Raw genomic sequence first — 21,820 nt, forward strand, 5'->3', positions numbered from 1 at the left:
GGGTAGATTTAGTGGGGTTTTTTTAAGTTAGAAAGGTCACTCCCTGCCTCTTTAAAATATGCTCCCCTGCCTTCACAGAGGACAAGCTACTGAACTGGGTGGTTTCTTTTACCTCTACAGTCACAGAAAACATCCCTGGTTTTATGTAAGAGCAACAGCCTCCAAAGAAACAATACTGAATGAATGAATGAATTTATTTTTACGGTCACAGACCAACTCACTAAATCAACAATACAAAAGTAATACATTAAAATTTGCACAACAAATACCATACACGTATATACACATATACAGCAGCATTTAAAATATATAGATTAGAATTGGGACATTAAAATATTGCCTAAAAATTGCCATTTAGGGTTCTGTTCATAATGATAATTATCAAAATGAGAGATGCTGAAGCTATACTCACTGGTAACTCAAGAAAGATGCAATAAAAGAACAGGTTTGCAAGTTAGAGATGTCTCCAAAGTCAAAATTACCTGGTTTGGAATATGGATTTTCCCTGCTTGTAACGCTGGCAGTATTACGAATCAAGAGTCACTCCCTGGGCACAAGTTCTTCTTTGGCTCAGAAGGTAAAATGAGATTCTCATCGTGCAGAGTCAGCATTCAGGCTGACCCAGCGACTTTTGAAGGGGCAAGCACAAAGTCCTTTGTGTGTTAACTCCTTGCTGTCAACAAAGCTCAGCTAATATCGCTGTGAAATATGTGACACGACAACCAATCAAAACGCAGGGCTGCTTGAGGAGTATCATCTGTTTGAGTCCATTAAAAGAAGCTAATCCCAGAGCAGCCAGTTTGCTGCCAACATTTCACATGGCTGTTCTCCATCCATAGGAACATTGAAAGCTGCCTTCCACTGAGTTCATCCAGTTTAGTACTGTGTACCACTGTTGGAAACTCAGATATATAAGCTGGGTGCCAAATGGCTTCTTAAAGCAAGATTACACCAAAACGGAATGTCTAGTTGGCCTTTTGAGGCAAGACAGCTCTAAAGTTCTTCAAATGACAGACTGACTGTGATTGTTAAACATCTGGCTAGTTCAGATGACAACCTTGAGCTATGTTAAGAGCTTTGAGAACTTAAAGAAAAGTCACTTGCTCCAGAGACAGCCCACATATATATTGGCCTGTCACTAACTCTTTTTCCTTAATGGTGACACAGACCATTCATAATGTAGGGATATTCTTCACGACTGTGAGCAGGACAGTGGGGTAGGCTAAGTGAAGACAAGCCACAACAGTTCACTGTAACGCTGTTCACTGCTCCTGCTCAGACGGCAAAGGGGGAAAAAGCATTTTGGTTCCTGAAAGTCATTCCGGTTGCGCAGATAAAATACAATGGATAGAATTCTACAGGATGTGGTATTAGTGTGTGAAAACAATCCAGATCCAAGGAACCCCCTTCATGCAACTCCAGATGGTAGAGATGTCAGGCACCTTCCTGGTGCCAAGGCATCTTCCCTTGGTCGCAAGTGGCCGAAAGCTAGGTGCAAAATGCGCTTGGCTAATTTCGAACGCTGCTATGTCCATGGGACTGGCAGCAACTCTCCAGAGTTTCAAGCAGGAGGCATAACCAAGCCCTACCTGGAGACACCAGGATTGGATCTGGGGCCTTCAGCATGCAAGACAGAGAGGCTCTACCACTGAGCTACATCTCATTATAAAACTCTCAGGTTCAACATATATATGCTACCATAAGACGCCAGTTGGAAAACAGACAAGCTTCTTGCTCAACACCCTGTCCCAAGAGGCTCGCATAAGCAAAGCTAAATAAAAACTGACCTGACCAGCATTTTTGCCTTCTGATCCTCATAAGCAGACACACAGAGCCTGTCTTCCTAACAGGACTGTCAGATGACAGCCCAAAAGTCTAGCCCCCTTTTTGGCCATTCTTTCATTTGCTCCCTCTGCTGTCACCAACTCCTCTTCCATCAGCGAAAGTTAGCAGATTGCTCTGCAAGAGGTGGGAACAGAGAGTGCCACTTTCACTCGAGATGTCTGGCTGCAAAGCACTTTGTTAAAAAAAAAAAATCCCCAGCCAGTGGAAAAGGTGGTGGCGGCCTGCAAATAGAGATGGGTAGCGACAGGCTAGTTTCTCTTTAAGGTCAAGTTGTAGGCACATCAAAATGTAGAGCTCAGATATTTAACTTGATTAGGCAGGGAGAGGAGAGCTCTTTAGCCCAAGGGCACGACAAGGTCACCATTTCATCACTTCATCTAGCATTAATTGTTCCAAATGATAAAATATGTCCGAAAGGTTTCACTGCCATTCCCAGGTTGGTTCTGGACCTTGATTTGGGTAAACAAGGGCTGGTAAAAAGACAGCTTTTCATACTAATTCAGCAAGCAGCATCCATTTAACCATTTCTTATAGAGTGAAGGACTCCTGTCTGTTCTTCCTCCATTCTTAGCGCACTTCCAGACTGTCGCTATTTTGGGGCGAGAGTCAATCGCAGACCGGCACACCCAGGTTGCACATTTAGAGCTGTATTGGAGCTCTTGGACAACAAACCCCAAACAACCTTTTTGCAATAAGGAAATGACAGGAACATGAACTGAAACATATGATGGGACAGCAATTGCTTAATGCAACTTTGTCCCTGTGAAAAAATCAGAATGACTACTATCTACACATACAAACATATACAGAGCAAAGCAAGGGGGGGGTAATTTTAACTGGAACAGTGGGGATGCGAGGGGATGGAGCATTTAACCCTTGCTACAAATGCTGCTTTTCTGATCTAAATCACATGACCAAACCAGTGCTATTTTTCTAGAAAAGAGAGGTGCCAGAGCTCACCACGAATCTCTCCCTTGTTCTCTTAGAATGGCAATGGTGTCCACCAGAGCTGAGCTCTGGCTGGAAAAAAAGCCCTGTCCCAGACTATCATATGCCCTGCTGGAGGAAATATGATGATGATGATGAGGAGGAGGAGGAGGAGGAGGAGGAGAAGGCTGCAGTTTTAGAGCAGCCAGTAGAAAGTTACACATTTCCTTCAGTAGCACTGCTATGTCAATCAAAATAAACAAAGGGGTGCAGGTGCTTGAAAGCAGGGAGCAGGACTTTCCTGTTATGTCGCCTTCAGCTCTTAAGACCCCACCCCACCCCACCCCAAAGATATTTTAAAAACGTTTTAAGCTTCCAAGCAGGGATAGCTAACATGAAACCGCCCAGATGTTGCCATTCTCCAACTCTCATCCACTCCGGCCAGCATGGCCAATGGTCTGGAACAAACGGAACCCTACTCCTTCAACATCTGGAGTGTACTATGCTGGCTACCCTGGGCTTAAGGAGGTATACTGGAAAATAAAAACTAATTGCTTGATTTAGATCCCTTGTCATCCTCCTCCATCTCTCTCTCTCACACACACCCCTACCTGAAACTCTTCCAGTTGTCGCAGGTTCTGCCCAAAGGAGAATGTGCAGTTGTACCTCAGCTGGTCTGGCGAGAGGAAGACAGGCGAGCAAACCAAGCAAGCAAACTTTCAAGCCTTCCGTACAGCCCTTCTCCTCGCCCACTTTTACTTCCACCCTCAGCAAGGAGGAAACCAAGGAGGTGGGTTGTGCAAGGGCTGCTCCTTCCCTGCTGTTGCTTTTGTGGCATGGCCTTCAGACTCTTCCTTGTAGCTAAAAACACAACTGGGCATAAAAATTGGGCATATGCCTTGTGCACAAGTTCCGCATAAAACAACTGGGCACCGAATGAGCAACTGGGAAGCTTTGGATTTGAAGAGAGACCACACAAACACACGAAGGAGCTCAGGAATAGGTGGCTGCAAACAATGGATAATTAAAGTGACCCCCCCCCTCCCTCGAGAGCAGCAGACACTCGGGGAAAGCACTGCAATTGCCCACAGGCTGAACATTGTGCAGGCCTGGATTAAGCAAACAAAACCCTCTATAACAGCATTAACTGTGCACTTCTGCTGTTTTTTTTTTTAAAAAAAAGTTTTAAAAGTGTAGCCAATAATTTCCAGTACAGTCAGGTGAAGAGTTTTGCTTTCTTCCATCTTAGGATGTGTGTGTGTGTGTGTGTTTAACCCACCCAAGAGCACACCAGTGCTTTTGTGTAATTTTCTTTTTTTGTGGTTGTAATTTCAAACTGAGAATATTATAAGCAGAAGAGCATTATGTGTGCTTGGATCTACATTTCTAAATGAGCAAGAAATTTGACCCCAACAGTTCAAGAGGAGGTGAAGTATACCTGTAAGTTTTTTTTTCTTCTGTTGGCTGGCTACAAATCACTCCCAAAAGCACTTTTTCTCTCTCTCTCTTCTTTGCAATCCCAGAATATTTATCTGCACGTGCTAGCAATCTAATTTACCTTCCAAATAATAAATTTTATTTGATGGAATGGGAAATCCGCAAAGTTTAGGGGGGGGAATAAGAAGTTTCTCTCCTTCCCTTGACCCCCAATCTCCCATCCCACCCCCCACCCCTTAAAAAAGCGCACCCAACAAACAAAGACAACTGAGTATTATTTGTCATCCAGCTCCTGACATTATCTTACATTTCAGCCTCTTGGTAAGGACAATGCTTTCTATGTGATAGATATCGAAGGCCTGAAGGAGAGACTAAGGGTAGTTGCCAAACACAAAGAACGCTTAGTACCCACGGTAATAGAAATACATCAACCAGAACACGGAAACAAGGTGGCAAAAGTAGGACAATGCACAAGCCCTTGAAGGCAGAGACAGAGAGAAAGATGTCCAAGTCCAGTTCAAAGAACATTGTTCTCATTTGCTATCAAAGTAAGCGTCATTTCAGACCAGTATATTTAGGATTGCTTTTGTAAGAATTATTGAGAGGACTAGGAGCATGACTGGTTTTCAAGGATTCCAGGGATCTGGATTTTGGCATTCGGTGCTACCTCTACATTATTAACAAGTTACAAGAGCATCCTAGCATGGCATATATATAAGCATCTATTTCGAATATCGGGTTGTTTCCCCAGGCATCAAGGCTTCTTTTTTACATTCACACCTGGAACTTCAGGCTCTCCCTATGTAGACCCCCCCTCCCCCCAAGGCATCCTTAAACCCTCTGGGCAAAGGGGGCATATGCACCAGCCCTGCCCACTCCACACTGACCTTCCTGCGTTGTAAACAAAAGGTGCTTACAAACCCCCCTCGAGACCTTTCTATTAAATGTGGGGAAGGCTGAATTGGTGGTTGGAGAGAGGGGGGCTAATGAGCACCGACCCTCAGTGGACTGTTTAAGAATGCCTGGGAATGGCGTTAAGCAGAAGATTCCTGACTTGAATTTTCAGGATGTGGAAACTGGCTGTTTTAGCGCACAAATTCGCTTATGCAAGACTATGAGTGTATAGGCGTGAAACGTAACATGGAGCAAGTCTGGAGTCACATGAAATGAGAATGAAGTAGTAGATGGCACAGATGCAAATGTGGAAAGAATGAGAAACTGGGGAAGGAATCTCATGCTTTCTACAAAAGGAGCAATGGACCCCGGGAGAGAATAGCTACACTTCAAAACCACCGGCTGCAAAACTAGAGTTGCTTCAAGGTTGATTTATCTGTGGCAGAGCAGGTTCCTAATGCTAATATTTATATCTCAGTTAGATTACAGCGTTTTTCAGAATATTACAAAGAAAAACAAACTTGGAGCCGGTTTCGAAATACCTTTACAATTAAACCAGGCATTACAGTGGAAGCCAAATGAAATAGTGCACAAATTGACATATTAAGCGTGGTCTGAGGGCCACTCATGCACCACAGCAAAAGGGTTAATACAAACACCAAACAAGAACAAAGATTTCTGTGAAATGTTAGTATGTTAATTGCACATATACAATTTTCAAAAGTACTTATTGTGATGTAAACAAAAATATTTACCTCGCCATAGTGGGGAAAGCTGTGACCAGGTGAGCTATAGGCCCTCTACGTGAGCTGCTACCCAAAAATTAACCTCAGTCGGTAGAGCATGAGACTCTTAATCTCAGGGTCGTGGGTTCGAGCCCCACGTTGGGCAAAGGATTCCTGCACTGCATGGGGGTTGGATTGGATGACCCTTTGGGTCCCTTCCAACTTTATGATTCTATGAACTCCAGGGTCTCTGCTCTCGCTACTTAGGATTCTTTATCTTGAAAGCGGAGTGGACAGCCCTTCACACAGAGGACTGTCTCCAAAGCAGTAGAGGTTGATCCATTAGGGTGAATGGAGCAGTGCTTCACCAATCTTGGCCTCAGCCACATTCCTACTTCCAACCAGGAAGTAGTAGGTGGCACTTCCTGTCTTTTGAGTCCTCCTTATTCTCAATGTTGCCCTTCTAGGACTTGGTAGGTAGAAGGATGGGGACAAAACTACAATTCTAGATGGCTCTGCCTGCCATTGGCTCTGATTCCACCTACCACTGGGCTCCCTGACTTCCACCCCAGCAGTCCCAAGAAGCATCCACCATCACTGCTCTAAATGCATGCTTTAAAAAATGGCTCAAAGCCCTTTGGCATGCTCACACTTTTCAAAAGGAATTGCCAGCCACTGACATTTTGCAAAAGCGATCGTTTAAAACTGACCTTCAGCGGTTCTGTTGGGTGGCGATATCAGTGTGCACGGCATGTACCATATAAGGAAGTTATATTGCCAAGAGGAAGTTCTCTGGATGAAGGCTTCAGAGAACAGGCTTACACAACTTATCTGATAAGTATCTGAGCCAAACAGGTGTTTTGATATAGCTGTCTCAAATGACTCGCTTATGTTTTTATTTCATTTGACGTCCTAGGGAAAGCCACAGAAAGCCACACGTATTTTTTTATTTGTGATTTATTGTTCTCTTAAGGGCCATGGGCCATTTATGCCCCCAGTCATCTTAAGTGTTGTCACAAGCAGGTTCAAGTACAAGACACTGCCCTGCCTGTATGGTAGATTGATCTCTGGTGACTTCTATTTCAGTGTATTTGAAGAAGTGTGCATGCACACGAAAGCTCATACCAAGAACAAACTTAGTTGGTCTCTAAGGTGCTACTGGAAGGATTTTTTTTTATTTTTTATTTTGTTTTGACTATAGCAGACCAACACGGCTACCTACTGATCTCTCTTATGTTAAAGCTTTCCCCTTCCCCACCCAGAAAATAGGGAAGAAGACAATGCTAACCATTCAATTACTACCTTTGCTCAAGATCAGCAAACAAGGTTCAACCGCCGCCAAAAGCGCTTCTTCTGAAGACAGCGGCAGTGCAGGATGAAGCCCATAGTTGTGTCAATCGGAAGGTTGGCGGTTTGAGGCCCTGCGATGGGGTGAGCTCCAGTTGTTCGGTCCCAGCTCCTGCCCACCTACAGTTCGAAAGCATGAAAGCTGTGTGGTGTAGTGGTTAAGAGTGGTAGACTCATAATCTGGGGAACCTGGTGCGTGTCTCCGCTCCTCCACCTGCAGCTGCTGGGTGACCTGGGGCTAGTCACACTTCTTTGAAGTCTCTCAGCCCCACTCACCTCACAGAGTGTTTGTTGTGGGGGAGGAAGGGAAAGGAGAATGTTAGCCGCTTTGAGACTCCTTCGGGTAGTGATAAAGCGGGATATCAAATCCAAACTCTTCTTCTTCTTCACGTCAAGTGCAAGTAGATAAATAGGTACCGCTCCAGCGGGAAGGTAAACGACGTTTTCGTGCGCTGCTCTGGCTTCACCAGAAGCGGCTTAGTCATGCTGGCCACATGACCCAGAAAAAACTGTCTGCAGAAGCGGACAAACTCTGGCTCCCTTGGCCTGCAAAACGAGATGAGCGCCACAACCCCAGAGTCATTCGTGACTGGACTTAACTGTCAGGGGGCCCTTTACCTTTACCTTTATGCTGGGAAGCAGCATGGCACAAAAATAACTATTAACAGGAAAACTGGGATTGCTCATCCGAGGGTACCATTTTCTTAAATTTCTAGGCTTTAAACTCATTTTTAGTGAGGAGGCAACAACATTGAAGTAACATCTGTCATAAGAAATAAACGTTTCAGCGTGCCTACAGAAATGAAGCCTGGTTAGAGGGAAGCACAGCAGGAGAAACACTCTTGACAGGCTTGATCAAAAGAGGCCACTGCGTCTCAGCAAGAGGAAATGCAGAGTTCCCTTAAGCAAAAGGAAAGAAGAATTGTGCCACCCAGCTCTGCCTTCCCTGAATAATTCAAGGCAAAATCAGCTCTGCTTAAATTTCACCAAATTTGTCCTTCGTGTTAACACTTGGGCTCGGGGTGTTACTTGTTCTTCAGTGAGTAACTGTCCCAAAAGAAAAGAGAGATGGTTCCATTTCTCCAGCTAGGCTAGTACAGGTATAGCTAGTAGCTGGGACTGGGATAGCAGCTGGAAAACCCACGCTTAATTTGCTTGGCTGCTGGGTCGTGGGTTCAAGCCCCACGCTGGGCAAAAGATTCCTGCATCGCAGGGGTTTGGTCGAGACAACCCTTGTGGTCCCCTTGAAGCCTATAATTCTATGATTCTATTATAATGAATGAAATTGTCACGGGCTGGATCCAGAGAACAACTAGTAGAAGGGTTTTCCTGGTTCTCTATCGACAACACTATAGTCTCCTATGCCCCCCACCAAAGCCACTACAGAGACTTGAGGACCCTCTGGAACAGGGTGGGTTGGGGCAAAGGGAGTTGCAACTGGGAAGGGAAATGGGAAGAATTTGATGAGGCTTCCTTGCAGAAGTGCCTTTTCACTCACACAGGACACCCCTGGAACTTCTATTGAGAGAACCTGGGAACGCCAATAAATAAAATAAAATATAAAATAAAAACAGATACCCAATTTCAATATGTAATAAGTACAAAACCCATACCTGAATTCTATCCTGAAAAGGTGTTTTTGAGAGTCTCCATCTAATGGGCATGGGGCGGTTTTAATGAAGAGCCATATGCATGTTCAAAAGCAAGTAATTAAAGGCAATGAGCTCAGGGCCAAGTCCACGTTAACTGAATTATCAATAATATGCTTCTCCTCTGAGGAAAAAGAATCTGTGCTTCATCTGACCATACAGCCAACTTGATTGGACTGTCGTGTGTCACAGCGCCACCCAGAATGCTCTGCAGTTTGTGCAAACCTCAAATATATTACTTATTGCATGATCGGCATTTGATGTGCATTTGATGTGCTTTGGTCACACGACTTGGCCAGAACTACCCAGTGGAATAGCCAACTGCTGGATTTATATCAACAACATTTACAGGTATGGCACTATCCTTAAGACTATAGATTAGTTCTCTGGATTTCCAACAAGATACTCTGAAGCAAAATGCATAGTGAAAACTGAGTAAGAGAACTGCATAACTGCAAAGCAGGAAGGGATATGTTTGTGCTATGAACGTGTGCAATATTGCACCCTTGTTTAAAGTCACTACACATCTAACAACCGGGAGAGGACACATACACTGCTGTTAAAACTTCACAGTAGCATCTGCCAAAAAGTATCCCAAGTGGCACTGAAGTAAAAATGTGGAGCAAATCCATCTACACACCAGATTTTAGCATACTGCAAAGCGGTCTACTCAGGCCTGCCTTTGGAGACTGCAATATACTTTGCAGTTGTGTTTGGAACTAACTTGGAACAGCTGATATGAACACCATTCTCCAGTCCTAAATAAACATTCACAGACGACCGATTCCCACCCCAAGTCAAAAGCGCTTTAAAGCCCTTTTACAATTTGGGACTTGGTTACCTGAAGGATTGCAGTCTGTCACCCAAACCAAACTACTTTGGAGGCCATTGCCCAAGTGCCCTGCCCACAGAGGTTAGGCAGAGGACCTCCCAGGTAGAGGTCTTTCAGTTGCCTTTCATATTCCTTCCCCAGGAAAACTCATATTTTTCTGACACCATGCTTAAACCCATGATTGTTAGTCAGGTCTCTTCAATCCCGTTCAAAGTTAAATTCTGTTGTTTTGCTTTTCCTCTTTTACCACTCTGGATCTTGGTTTTGGATCTTGGTTTTTTACTTCTTTAGTATTTTTTATCTTTTGCAAACCTCCGTGAGGATTTATCAAAAACCGGTAAGTGGCACAAATATTTAATACTGGGCCAAAGGAATGACGCCACTCATATCAGACACTGAAGTGAAAATTCAAGGGTTCCCAACTCTGCTGCTCATATGAAGTAAATTGAGTGCAAAGGTCAACAGAGGGGTCTCTGCTCTAGTAAACAGGATTAAACATAAATGAACAATCTAAGATTAATGTGGGTGGCCAGTTACTGTAATCCGATTAAAATAAAGGGAAAAAAAGGAGAGAGGGAGGGGAACAGCCATCAAAAATTATTGGCTGAAAGTTTGCTCACAGGAAGTACTCTTGTTACAGGTGGGTAGCCGTGTTGGTCTGCCATAGTCAAAACAAAATCGAAAATTCTTTCTAGTAGCACCTTAGAGACCAACTGAGTTTGTTCCTGGTATGAGCTTTCGTGTGCATGCACACTTCTTCAGATACACTGAAACAGAAGTCACCAGATCCTTAAATATAGTGAGGGAGTGGGGAGGGGTATTGCTCAGAAGGGTGGTGGGAATGGGTGATCAGCTGATAGGTGTGGAAAACCTGTTGAACGGCTGTAATTAGTCTTGCAGGGAAAGGCAAGTGGTGAGATGGCTAAAGATAGCTTTGTTATGTATAATGAGATAAGAATCCAATGTCTTTGTTCAGACCAGGTTTCTCCGTGGTTTTAAGTTTGGTGATTAGTTGTAATTCAGCCACTTCTCTTTCCAGTCTATTTCTGAAATTTCTTTGTATTAAGACAGCTACTTTGAGATCTTTTATAGAATGTCCTGGGAGATTGAAGTGTTCTCCTACTGGTTTCTCTGTCTTGTGATTCCTGATATCAGATTTATGTCCATTTATCCTTTGGCATAGGGTTTGGCCTGTTTGTCCAATATAGAGAGCTGAAGGGCACTGTTGGCATTTGATTGCATACACAATGTTGGAAGATGAGCAGGAAGTACTCTTGTTTGCAGAGCTGCCCAGTCAGCAAAATCTGCTATGGAGGAAGAAAGGATTGCGAACTTTGGTCCAGGATGGGACTGGCTTGCTTGACTTAGGCCAGACTCTTCCCCCCGAAATGTTATCTAGCAGTACAGTGGTACCTCGGGTTAAGTACTTAATTCGTTCTTAACCTGAAGCACCACTTTAGCTAATGGGACCTCCTGCTGCCGCTGCGCCATCAGAGCACCATTTCTGTTCTTAAGCGGAGTTCTTAACCTGAAGCGTACTTAACCCGAGGTACCACCGTACTAGACTTTCCTGTGCCTTTATCCAAGGGCTAAACTTGACAAATGCATGTTCACAGAAAGCCATACTAGTCATGGCTCCCTTCCCACAATTAGCAAGTGTGCAAATCTTCCTTTTATCGAAAAAATAGCAGTTGATGGAGGAGCTATTGGATCAGGACCATGCTGATAAGATGGGGGGGGCTTTAAACCTTTGATTCCTGCTCTGACCCTAATCCACATAGGGGACCCTTATCTGCTATTTACTATTTTTAAAAACCCCAATCCACTGGCACACTTGTTGGATGCATGAATTGTGACATGTCTAGCTTTGCCCAGAGGGAACAGGAAATGGGGAGGGGGGGGGGCTGAGTGAAGGCCATGCCAGCGAACAAATAGCTAACAAACTGCTAGAAGAGAACAGCTTTGTCCATCGTTACAATCTTTCTGTGCAATATGCAGGAAGGGAAGAGAACATTGGATGTATTCTCTATTTGGGCAGCAGGAGAGCAAGACCCAATTGCAGTTGTTTCTAGACTGCATTCTGGAGAAATCTGGGGTTCTCTGCAAGTTTGGCCATGAGATCAGGAATGACAGACAAGCTTTTCTCCAGGAAAGCTTTTCGACATTATTTGTCTTCCCCTGCAATGTGTGGGCATATGAAAGTGTTGAGTGTGTTCAAAACTGCCTCACCCCAATTGGATTGTGTCCCCTACAATATACACCAAAATTATCTGCAACACAGTGGCGGACATTATTTGTTTCCATAGCTCTGCCATTGGGCTTTCAATAGAACACAACCTGGAGTTTATTGGCAGATGACTTAATGAGTCAGTTTGGACAATTATGTCTTGACTTAATAAGGCAAGATATGAAGGGTTCATTCCCCAACACATGCAGCCCTTTGTTCTTGCCTTCACACAATTAAACCAGGAAGCCACCAATTAACCACAGTTTCCCTTTTCATGTGAAATCAGGAAACTATGGTTACCAGCTCCATAACAAGCCAGGCTATTAAACAACCTCCAAACCAGGGATAAATACCCTGGCTTGTTCCAAAGCTGGCAACCATAGCTCCCTAGTTCAGATGAACTAGGAAGCTAAGATGAATCCTAGTTTAACTGCAACTCACATGGATGGCAGAACAAAGGGGCTGTGTTATGTGTATGAACAAAAGGCTTGATCATCTCTTGGCTTATTAAGCAGAGAGACAATTGTGCAAACGTGGTTCATGTAAAAGGCCCCCCCACACACACACACAGAAAGCATGAAAACCACTGCTCTGGAATGTCTCAAAATCCTTTGCATCATACAGATACTTCAACCAGGATGTAAGGGTTCCATAGATAAGTGGGAATATGAGGCAAGAAAATCTCAAGATTGCTCATGCTCAGCACCATCAACTTTGCATCATTTGCCTGGATAGTTCACATCCATATACATTCTGAAGTAAAAACAGCTAGGATATCGCCAGCCTATGGACCCATGCTGTGTTTCGATCTGTTATTGCAGGAGACTCTAGGATTTGATGGGCGAAGCAGCAATGCCTTCGATAATAAATAAATAAATGCTTCACGTTCAACCCTCACTTCTAATCAGAAATAATTTTACGTGCACTGTTGATGCCGATATTTATAAAGACAGCAAGATCATTAAAACGATTAAGAGAGCAAGAAGACTACATTCCAAACACGGATTTTCCCATTATCCTCTTGACTAAGCAGTCCACTCACAGGTCAAATTATAGAAAGTCTATAGTATACCCACAGTCTTTTAAAACAATAAAAATCAGGGCTAATTTATCTTGAAAATGTGTGCCAGGTATGCTTTAGTTATACACTCAGCTACTTTACAGAGGAAGCTCACGTTCTAAACATGCCCAGTTTGAAAATTCAGGATTCAGCCTTGGAGTGAGGGCTGATGGAAAGCAGAAGAACTATCACCATTTAACTACAGCCATTCATCAGCCATTAAAGAAGAAGCAAGACTACAGTAGTTCTGAGGGGGGGAAGTTAAATACAGAGGCTAGACAAATTCTGAGTTTCTGGGGGAAAGGTAACTATGGGTTGATACAACCACAAATAGGATAGAGATTTTACTATAGCCAGGAGAGAATGGTGACCATGGTGTGGGTGAGGAGATTCTTCCCTCTCACATTCGAAAAATAAAGCAAACCCTCCCTCACCATGTAGGCTGGGTTTAGTGCCAGGAAGCTCAAATTGCTGAGCAGGGCTGTATCTGTGTAGCGTGGGCAGAGAGTTGATGCTAACCAGCTGATTGGAGGACATTTCCCTGGTAGAAGGGGCACAATGAGGCAGTTCTTTATAAACCGAGAAACAACCAGCCCACGAGTTTTCCAGTTTTAATGCTTCATCCTTCCTATCTGGGTACCAAAACTTTTGCTCTGCCTGCACAACTTTTCGGATGACTGGTTGGGGTTTTCCTTTCTGCACAAATGGCGGCTTGTGCCCGAATTGAGAAACATTCCATGCCCCTTAAATATCTTTGTGTTCCTCCAGCAAGTAAATGTCAGAGTTATTTGCATGCACCGGGGGAAACAGAATTTTTTTTGGGGGGGGGGGTAGGTGGGGGTGTTTAATGCCTAATATTCCAGAATTCTAATACTGTCAGAGAACAGGAGATTAGAAGAGGAATTGTGTATCTGCCTGAGCTCTGGGGAAACCTAGTTACTGTGATTAAATTTGGTCTGCAGCTAATGACTGCTGTCACTGGTACCATCGCCTCTACCTGACATCTCTCTCTTCCGAACTGAGCTCACAAACTGACAGCTTGCATCTGTCCAAAGGAAGTGTTGCAAAACAGATGCCTCAAACCACATGCGCCAACCCCACCCTCCCTCCCCACCAAGACCAGGATGGTGCTTGCACACATGCCACGCAAATGGAAACATTGCGGATCCATTCCAGATCTTTCACAAATGCCAAGTTTTTCACAGTAGAAGGGAGGGGAAAGCTGTCCCCCCCCAAGTACATTATTGTGGAATTTTAGCTAAATAATGAGGATGCTGTGTGTCAGAATGCCCCCTCCCCATCCCAAAATGCCCCCCAGCAACTATACCACTTTACATAGTTATGTGGCAAAAGGCCCCAAGTCACACTTCTCCAAAACAAAACATGAACTTAAACACAGCCATCCTTTCAAATTCGCACTTCTCTGAATTTTGCTGGGTAGTTCTCCAAACAATTGATGCGTACAAAAAAAGAGCGAGATGCATATATTCAAGAAATCAACATAGAAAAATGCTTTATGTTGGAAGAAATTGCTTTGCAAAAATTGGGTTAATTAGGCCAAATTGCGCGCACACACGTGTATATGAGAATAAATTTGCCCCTGAAAGCGGGTGAGTACAAACAGGTGTGGAAATGTGGAGAAAATTTGGAAAAATTAGAAACTGCAAGGAACCGAAATGGGCAGATTCGCCCATCCCTACTTGCCACACTCTCAACCATGTTGAAGATTTTCAGCGCCTTTAAACTTACGTCAGCTCACTGCTTTACAGAGTAACCCTGGGACTAAAGTATAGATTTTGCAGATAATTATAGAAGAGACTATTTTGATGTTTCCCTGCACTTAACACAGCACACCAGTTAATGGGAAGCAGAGAAATCAATAGGAACCAGATTAAAAAGGCAAAGTTTTATTCCCGTTATTAACAGCACTGCTAGCTAAGACTGTAGATTTAACTCTGTCTGTTGGACTGGATTTCAAGACATTATCTTTTATTCTTAAGAAGGTAATGGAGAACAAAGGAGAGGTAAAGTTTTAAGAACTAGTGTTGCAAGAGTCTCATTGGTATGAACACTCACAACAAATCACCCACCATACTGGCAGTTCTTTGTGGATTGAGCTGGATGTGGGCATGGACCACAGAAAATGTATGGAGAAGATTTCTAAACAATATGGCTGCAAGCCACAAATTTAGCTTGCAATGAGGGTAGCTATCAAGGTGCCCTAAACTTGGGGACTGCTGTTAACAGAAAGGTCCACGATTTGTCATGACCTTTAGCACACAAAAGCAATTCACTGCCTCCACTTCCTGAGGTCAAGACTGCATTTGTTTTACGGGGGGGGGGGGGGGGACGACAATCTGAGTTGTATAACAAGGATTATATAAGGTTAGTAAAATAAATAAATAGTCACCTCCAGACTGAGTCCCTTCTCCAAAACAGTGACCATCGCATACCATAAATTCATGCTTGCACAATTAAAGTGGATTAAAGCGCTTTGTTGCAGCAAATGCACTTTTTTGTATAACTCTGTGTAGTTAAGAGAAATTGCAGGGAAATGCACTAAAAAGTTTGTGACAATGACTTCTTGATAGGAAGTTTAAAGGTAAAGGGACGCCTGACCATTAGGTCCAGTCGTGTTCGACTCTGGGGTTGTGGCGCTCATCTTCTCAGCGCAAAGATTTAAAGGTTGCAATGCTCCCTTGTGCCAGGGGCGGAGGAAGGGGGGTGTGGTGGTTGCGGTCCAGCCCGGATCTCACCACTGAGGGGAGTGACAAAATGGCGGGTGGCACTCACCGCGGAGGCTGCAGTGTGCCTGAGCCACCCGTCTCTCCTGGGAGAGATGCAGTGGCTTGGGCGCATGCAGGCTCCGCACTGCCCAAACAATCCACCCGCTGCCTCCCCCCCCCCAGCTGTAGGGTGGCTGAGTGGGAGGAGGCAGGCAGACTCTGGAGGCCCTGCGGTGCGCCCTGCCCCTATGGGTGCCTCGCTCCGCCCCTGGGCGCACCACCCCAGGCACCCGAGCAGCTTCCTCCGCCGCTGCCTTGTGCCAAAACCAAACAAATGGAAAATTAGCATGTCAGAGAAGGCTACACTAGAACTCTCTCAACCCATTTAATTGCTGGCAAAAAGGATTCCAACCACAAATGAACAATCACACCCTAGGCCAACCCTAACCTCTCACCACCAAAGGAACACAAGTGAACAACAGAGAACCTGCACAAACAGCGCTGACACCAAACCCTATATACATTAAGTAAAATAGAAACATAGTCACCCGACCACACCCCAACCATCTTTCCCCCCCCCCCCGCCCACCTCTTCCCCCCTTTTTCTTCCTAAAGTCTCAACAAATGAAACTGATTTGTAAAAATGTTACTTGGAAACATACGAGAGAGAGACATTGCACACACTTTTGTGAATCAAGAAAATCTTTTTTAAAAGAACAAAATAAAAAAAAAGGATTTCCGACCCCAACCTACTGTGGTCTCAAGCGGCACAGTCTGTCCAGCAGCAGGTTAGGCTATTAATTGCTTAGCTGAGTTATAATAAAGGACAGCCAAGGTTTCTCGCAGAAACAAGTAAGAAGGAAGGTGGACAAAAGTAAATCAAGCCTTATTTATTTGCTCCAGAGCGATACTGCACAGAGCACAGAGTTCAGAAAAGACTGTATCCAAGGTCCATTCCAACCTCAAAATTCTCTAATTATTCTAGTCTTATTTTAATCTCCAAAAACAGGGGGGGGGGGTTAAGAAAACCCTGCTTGCATTCCAACAAGTAGAATTAATTACGGTTAGGGGTTTGTCTTACAGTGTTACTCCACAACAGGCATAGAGTAGAGTGGGATTATTATTTTTTAGCCGTAGCTATTATTCTGGTTTAGATGAGGTATGCAAATTCCCAGGCCTACAGTATTTGCAACTGGGTGGCTTTTAAAAAGAATAAAAACATGGAAACACAAACACAAGGCTTGCATTACAGAGGCACAATTAAGGAGGGAAAACATCCACAGCTTATTTTTAAGCAGATGATTGGGGGGGGGATGGAGGCAAGAAAGTAATGCAGGGCGGCTGCTCTGTGGTGTACACGGTGGTTTCCTGTGAAGAAAAAGGCAACCATCTTGTGTGATGTCATTGGAACACTTCTCCCTGATCAACTTACACCTATCCTTTCCTGTAACAGCGACTTTACAGCTTACCAGAAAACCAAAAGTTGTTCTGCATGAGAGCTGCCTCCCACCAGTAGCACAAGCTGGATCAAAGAGGGGAATGCTAACAGAAAGACTAGTGTAGAGAAACCACACCATGGGCAGCTGCAAGGAAGGGCAAAAGAGAGGGGGGGTAGCCTCCTTTTTAACAGGCTTAGCAATACAAGTAGCAGAGTTGCAATATACAGTACTTCCCACAAGCTCTGAAAGACTAGCTCTGAGGAAAAGTATCTAAAGAAGTGTGCATGCACACGAAAGCTCATACCAATAACAAAGTTACAGGTGGGTAGCCTATGGCAGACCAATAACAAACTTAGTTGGTCTCTAAGGTGCTACTGGAAGGAATTTTTTTATTTTTTATTTTGTTTCGACTACGGCAGACCAACACGGCTACCTACCTGTAATCTGAGGAAAGGCTTAGATTCCCTTGCCTAAATTAACTGATCAAATAAAAATTCATGGAATCCTCTCTGGCTACTAATGCACTTGGAAACAGTCCCCGGATTTACAAATCAGTCCCCATACAAAATCCATTGAAGTTGAAAAGTGTCCCCGGATTCATTGAATTTTTTTTTTTTTTTTTTTTTGTAACCTTAACTTTGTAATTGCTTGGTTCACAGTACAAGTTTGTCCAGCACATAATGGTTGGATATCTTCTAAAGAGAGTATAATCTCCATCAACGTTCTTTTCTGGCTGACAACATAATGATTCTTCATGCTTCAAAACTGGTTAGGAGGAGCGAGAATTCTATCATATTAATCCTTTACTCCGGGGTCAAACATTACTTGAAGTCACAACCAGGATACTTGTCTCCTGTTTGGAGAGCATCTTGAATTGAATCAATTAGTGCAATTGCTTCTTGCCCTGCCCCATCAAGACCTAAAACCTTTTCGTGCTCCCAGGAGACTTGTATGCTTGGCAAAGGTGTTTTGTGTTTTGTGGGGGGGAAACTGCAATTCCAAGGGAGCAATCTGTTACGGCATGTGCACATGACACCATCAGCATGTATGCACCAACATTATAAAACTAGGAGAGAGAAGCTTCCCAACTTCCTCCAAGCTCTCAGAAAAAAGATCTCAAGGATCCAACAGATTCCAGCCAGGAAAGGTAGGTTTTTAGCTCTTTGTTCACCCAATATTCCAAAGCAAAGGGAAGATCACCCATCACTGTCCTCAAGGAAGAAGAGTCTCTACACTTTAAGCAGAAGTCCCAGGGACCTTCTCTCTATCTTCCCTTTCATTTCTGAACCACACCCTACAAAATTATTTAACGTGGTGCTGACCAAAGCGTGGTGCTGATAACGCCAAGGCTGCAGGTTCAATCCCCGTAAGGGACAGCTGCATATTCCTGAATTGCAGAGGGTTGGACTAGATGATCCAAAGAGACCTTCCCAAATCTATGGTTCTATGACCGGAAACTACGAAAACAATTTCAAATCCAAATCGGGTAGAGACTGGGATAAAAAAAAATATTCCCTCAAAAGGCTGGTTGAAAAAGAAAGGTATTCAACAGGCACCAGAAACAAACAATGGAGATGGTGCCTACTAGACATGTAATAGCAGGGAGTTCTGTGGGGAAGGTGTCACCACACTAATGGGTCGATGCCTACATTGCAGGGCCTCCTGCAAATCTAGTGGTGCGGATTCTGCACGATGCTGCGGAGCAGAGTGATCTGTTGGGTATACCTGTATAAGGAGTGAGACAACCTTTCAGGTATCTGGTGCCAGTACCTTCGCCTGGCAGCTTACTGGCAAGCACTGCAATTCTTTCATAAGTGGCATAACATGATGGGACTCGTCTGTCCTAGTGAGCAGCTTGAGCTGCTGCCTTTACACCAGAAGCAGCTTCCAGGGAAGGCAGCCCATCTGAAGAAGATTACCCTGTGGGGTTCCATGTAAAAAGGCAGCAAAATGGTCATTATATTTTTACTAATATGCAAAAAAAGAAAAAAGAAAAAAAGAAGCATTTGAATTTCCTGCCTCAGGCATCAAGTTCTCCAAGAACCTCCTGAAAAGGTAGTAAACGTAAGCCTGCTATAAAAACAAAAAAACAAAAATAACCCCACTTTGGTCTGTTGCTTCTCTGGCAACCATTTAACACCAATTAAGGCCTCCACTTCCTTTCCTCCCTCCCATTTCCTCCCTTTATTATCCATCTTTGCTTCTGCTTCCCTCTCGCACTTTCAGAACGGCGAAAGACAATTCTGTTGCTGATGTAGATTTTAAAACATATTTGCGTCTTGCTCTCAGCACTGGACCATTTTTAAGTATTGTTATTTTTTAAAAAAAAAAATTAAAAAAGCAAAACAAAAACACATTAAAAGCAATATCAGCTACCTGAGGCTTTCATTGCTATTGCCAGCTTCCTGCATCCTTAGCAGCCAGAAGGGAGAGGAGTTTAGTTCTCCCTTCGCTCAGTATCCCTCCTGCAGCGATTCTAAGGGCCACTTCCAAAATGGCGCCAGGAACCTTAACATGCGAGGCTTTGGGGTGTGTAATGGGGACTTAAAAGACCACATTTGCCAGAATGCCCATTTGTAGTACAATTGCCTCTTCACTTCCTGTTCTGCTTGAGGATGAATAAGGGCTTAAATTGCCTCTTCTAAAGTTCTGTTCTTTTTGCGCTGAAGTTTATAGGTGCCTGTAATGCACACAAACGCTTTGGAGACTATAGGTTTTAGATTCATGTTAAAAAAAACATCAACAACAAAAATAGCCACTTGAAGATTTCTGTGTAGAAGCACTCCCAAGGTGGTGGTGGGATACCTCAGGCCTGGGGGCAGAATACAGCCCTTCAGCTGGCCCTTGGCCAAAATAAGATCAATAAGCAACAAAAAAATTGCACATAAAAGTGCACAATAAGAGCCTAGCTAGCAATAGTGTGTGTGTGTGTGTGTGTGTGTGTAAAGGTAAGGTAAAGTTAAAGGACCCCTGGATGGTTAAGTCCAGTCCAAGGCGACTATAGGGTGTGGTGCTCATCTTGCTTCAGGTCGAGGGAGCCAGCGTTTGTCCACAGACAGCTTTCCGGGTCATGTGGCCAGCATGACTAAATTGCTTCTGGCACACCAGAACACTGTGACGGAAGCCAGAGCACACAGAAACGCCGTTTACTGGTAGCTTCCCACCACAGCAGTACCTATTTATCTATAGTGGTACCTTGGTTTGCAACCGCTTTGGATTACAACTGCTTCGGAATACAACCACGTCAAACCCGGAAGTGTGTGTCCCTTTTTTTGGATTACACCCCCTTTTTTAATTACAACCGATCTTGGGGGGAGGCCCCATTGGCGAAAGCGCGCCTTGGGTTACAACCTGTTTTGGTTTACAACCGGACCTCCGGAACCGATTATGGTTGAACTGCTGACCTTCCGATTGGCAAGCCCAAGAGGCTCAGTGGTTTAGACCACAGTGCCACCCACATCCTTACACAAACACACACACACACACACACACACACACACATACCCCTGTATATATGTCACACACATTCATATACTCTCCATGCAAACATACCAGGATGAATGCTCTATGAACAGCTAGTTTAAAGACTCCCTCCAACTTTTTATTTAAGCCATTTTAGAGGGCAAGGTTTTTGAATGTTGTAGTGTGGGGTGGTCCTTCTCCCCCCATGAGAAATTCAAAACATGGGCAAAGCTGTTTTGTGAATCTTAGTGAGGAGCTACTGGCAGGTGGGAGGGCCAATCAGGGTGGAGAAATCCCTCGCCCTCGGTTATACTGCCTTGAAGTTGCAGCCCCCGATAGCACCCATGATGAGGCTCAGCCATGATAAGGCTAACCGACTTTGCCGCAGTCACTGCCTCTCAGATTAACCAACCTCAAAGGGTTGTTGTGCGGATGGCGGGAGAGCCACGTTTGCCTCCTTGAGCTCCTTGGAAGAGAGGTGGGGTAGAAATTCAAACAAACTCTGCGCCCCTCACAATAACTCAATGCTCCCATGGGAGGCTCACTGCGAGCAGCAGCGACAGCAACATAGCACCATAGAAGACACACTGACAACAGTTAATCTGCCTCTGATGGAAAAGCCCTGGGAATAAGACTAAGGAAGGCTGGGAACCAGCGCACATCACAAGAGGAATATTTATTTGCAACAGTAATACAAATTCGGCAACTATTCCTTTCAAATGAATAACAGGCCAGGCTGCAACATGCACAGGAAGGCCAGGTTTGTTGTGTACACTGGCAGAAAAGTGCAGGTGTGTTTTTTATAACACTTTTTAATAGGGATACCCCCCAACCCCAAAGACAAACAGAAGGAAAAGCAAAACAAATCACTCAGATTAATGCACACACTTGTCAAATGCTGTGTCTCGAAAAGGGTCGTCTTCACTCCAAAGCATTGCAATGTTCTAAGGAGCATCTGTAATTCACCCAGTCCTTCCAGTCCAGTCCAAAACAGCCTTGGCCATATTAACCAGAGATACCCCCCCACCCCGTTCCAGATGAGCACAGCAGATGTGCAGAATAAATCAGCGCTGACATGGTAGCAGACATGCCGTTGCCAGCCTTACAGGACTGCCTACCTACAGCTAATGTCTACTGGTGCTATTCATATCTCCCCATCCCCGACCACAGACAAACAGGCATCCCATTCTTTCATGCAGGCAAACATGTCTCTCCCCCTGACTCCTTGCAAGCTCAAGGGTGTGCAGTAC

At 44.3% G+C, this 21,820-nt stretch overlaps 1 protein-coding gene across 2 annotated transcripts in view; it reads right to left on the reverse strand.

The window, feature by feature from the left end:
• ELOVL5 (ELOVL fatty acid elongase 5) overlaps positions 1–21,820 on the reverse strand; it is a 56,138-nt gene that overhangs the window by 29,909 nt on the left and 4,409 nt on the right. Inside the window, exon 1 of one of the 2 annotated variants that reach the window (XM_033143154.1) lies at positions 483–505. The exons of the other annotated variant lie outside the window; for it this stretch is intronic. The gene's annotated coding sequence lies outside the window, so the exon portion shown is untranslated. Of the gene's footprint in view, positions 1–482; positions 506–21,820 lie in introns of those variants that run through there. 2 annotated transcript variants of the gene reach the window in all.

Source organism: Lacerta agilis, chromosome 3 (genome assembly GCF_009819535.1).
Source record: "Lacerta agilis isolate rLacAgi1 chromosome 3, rLacAgi1.pri, whole genome shotgun sequence".
In the NCBI taxonomy this organism is placed as follows: domain Eukaryota; kingdom Metazoa; phylum Chordata; class Lepidosauria; order Squamata; family Lacertidae; genus Lacerta; species Lacerta agilis.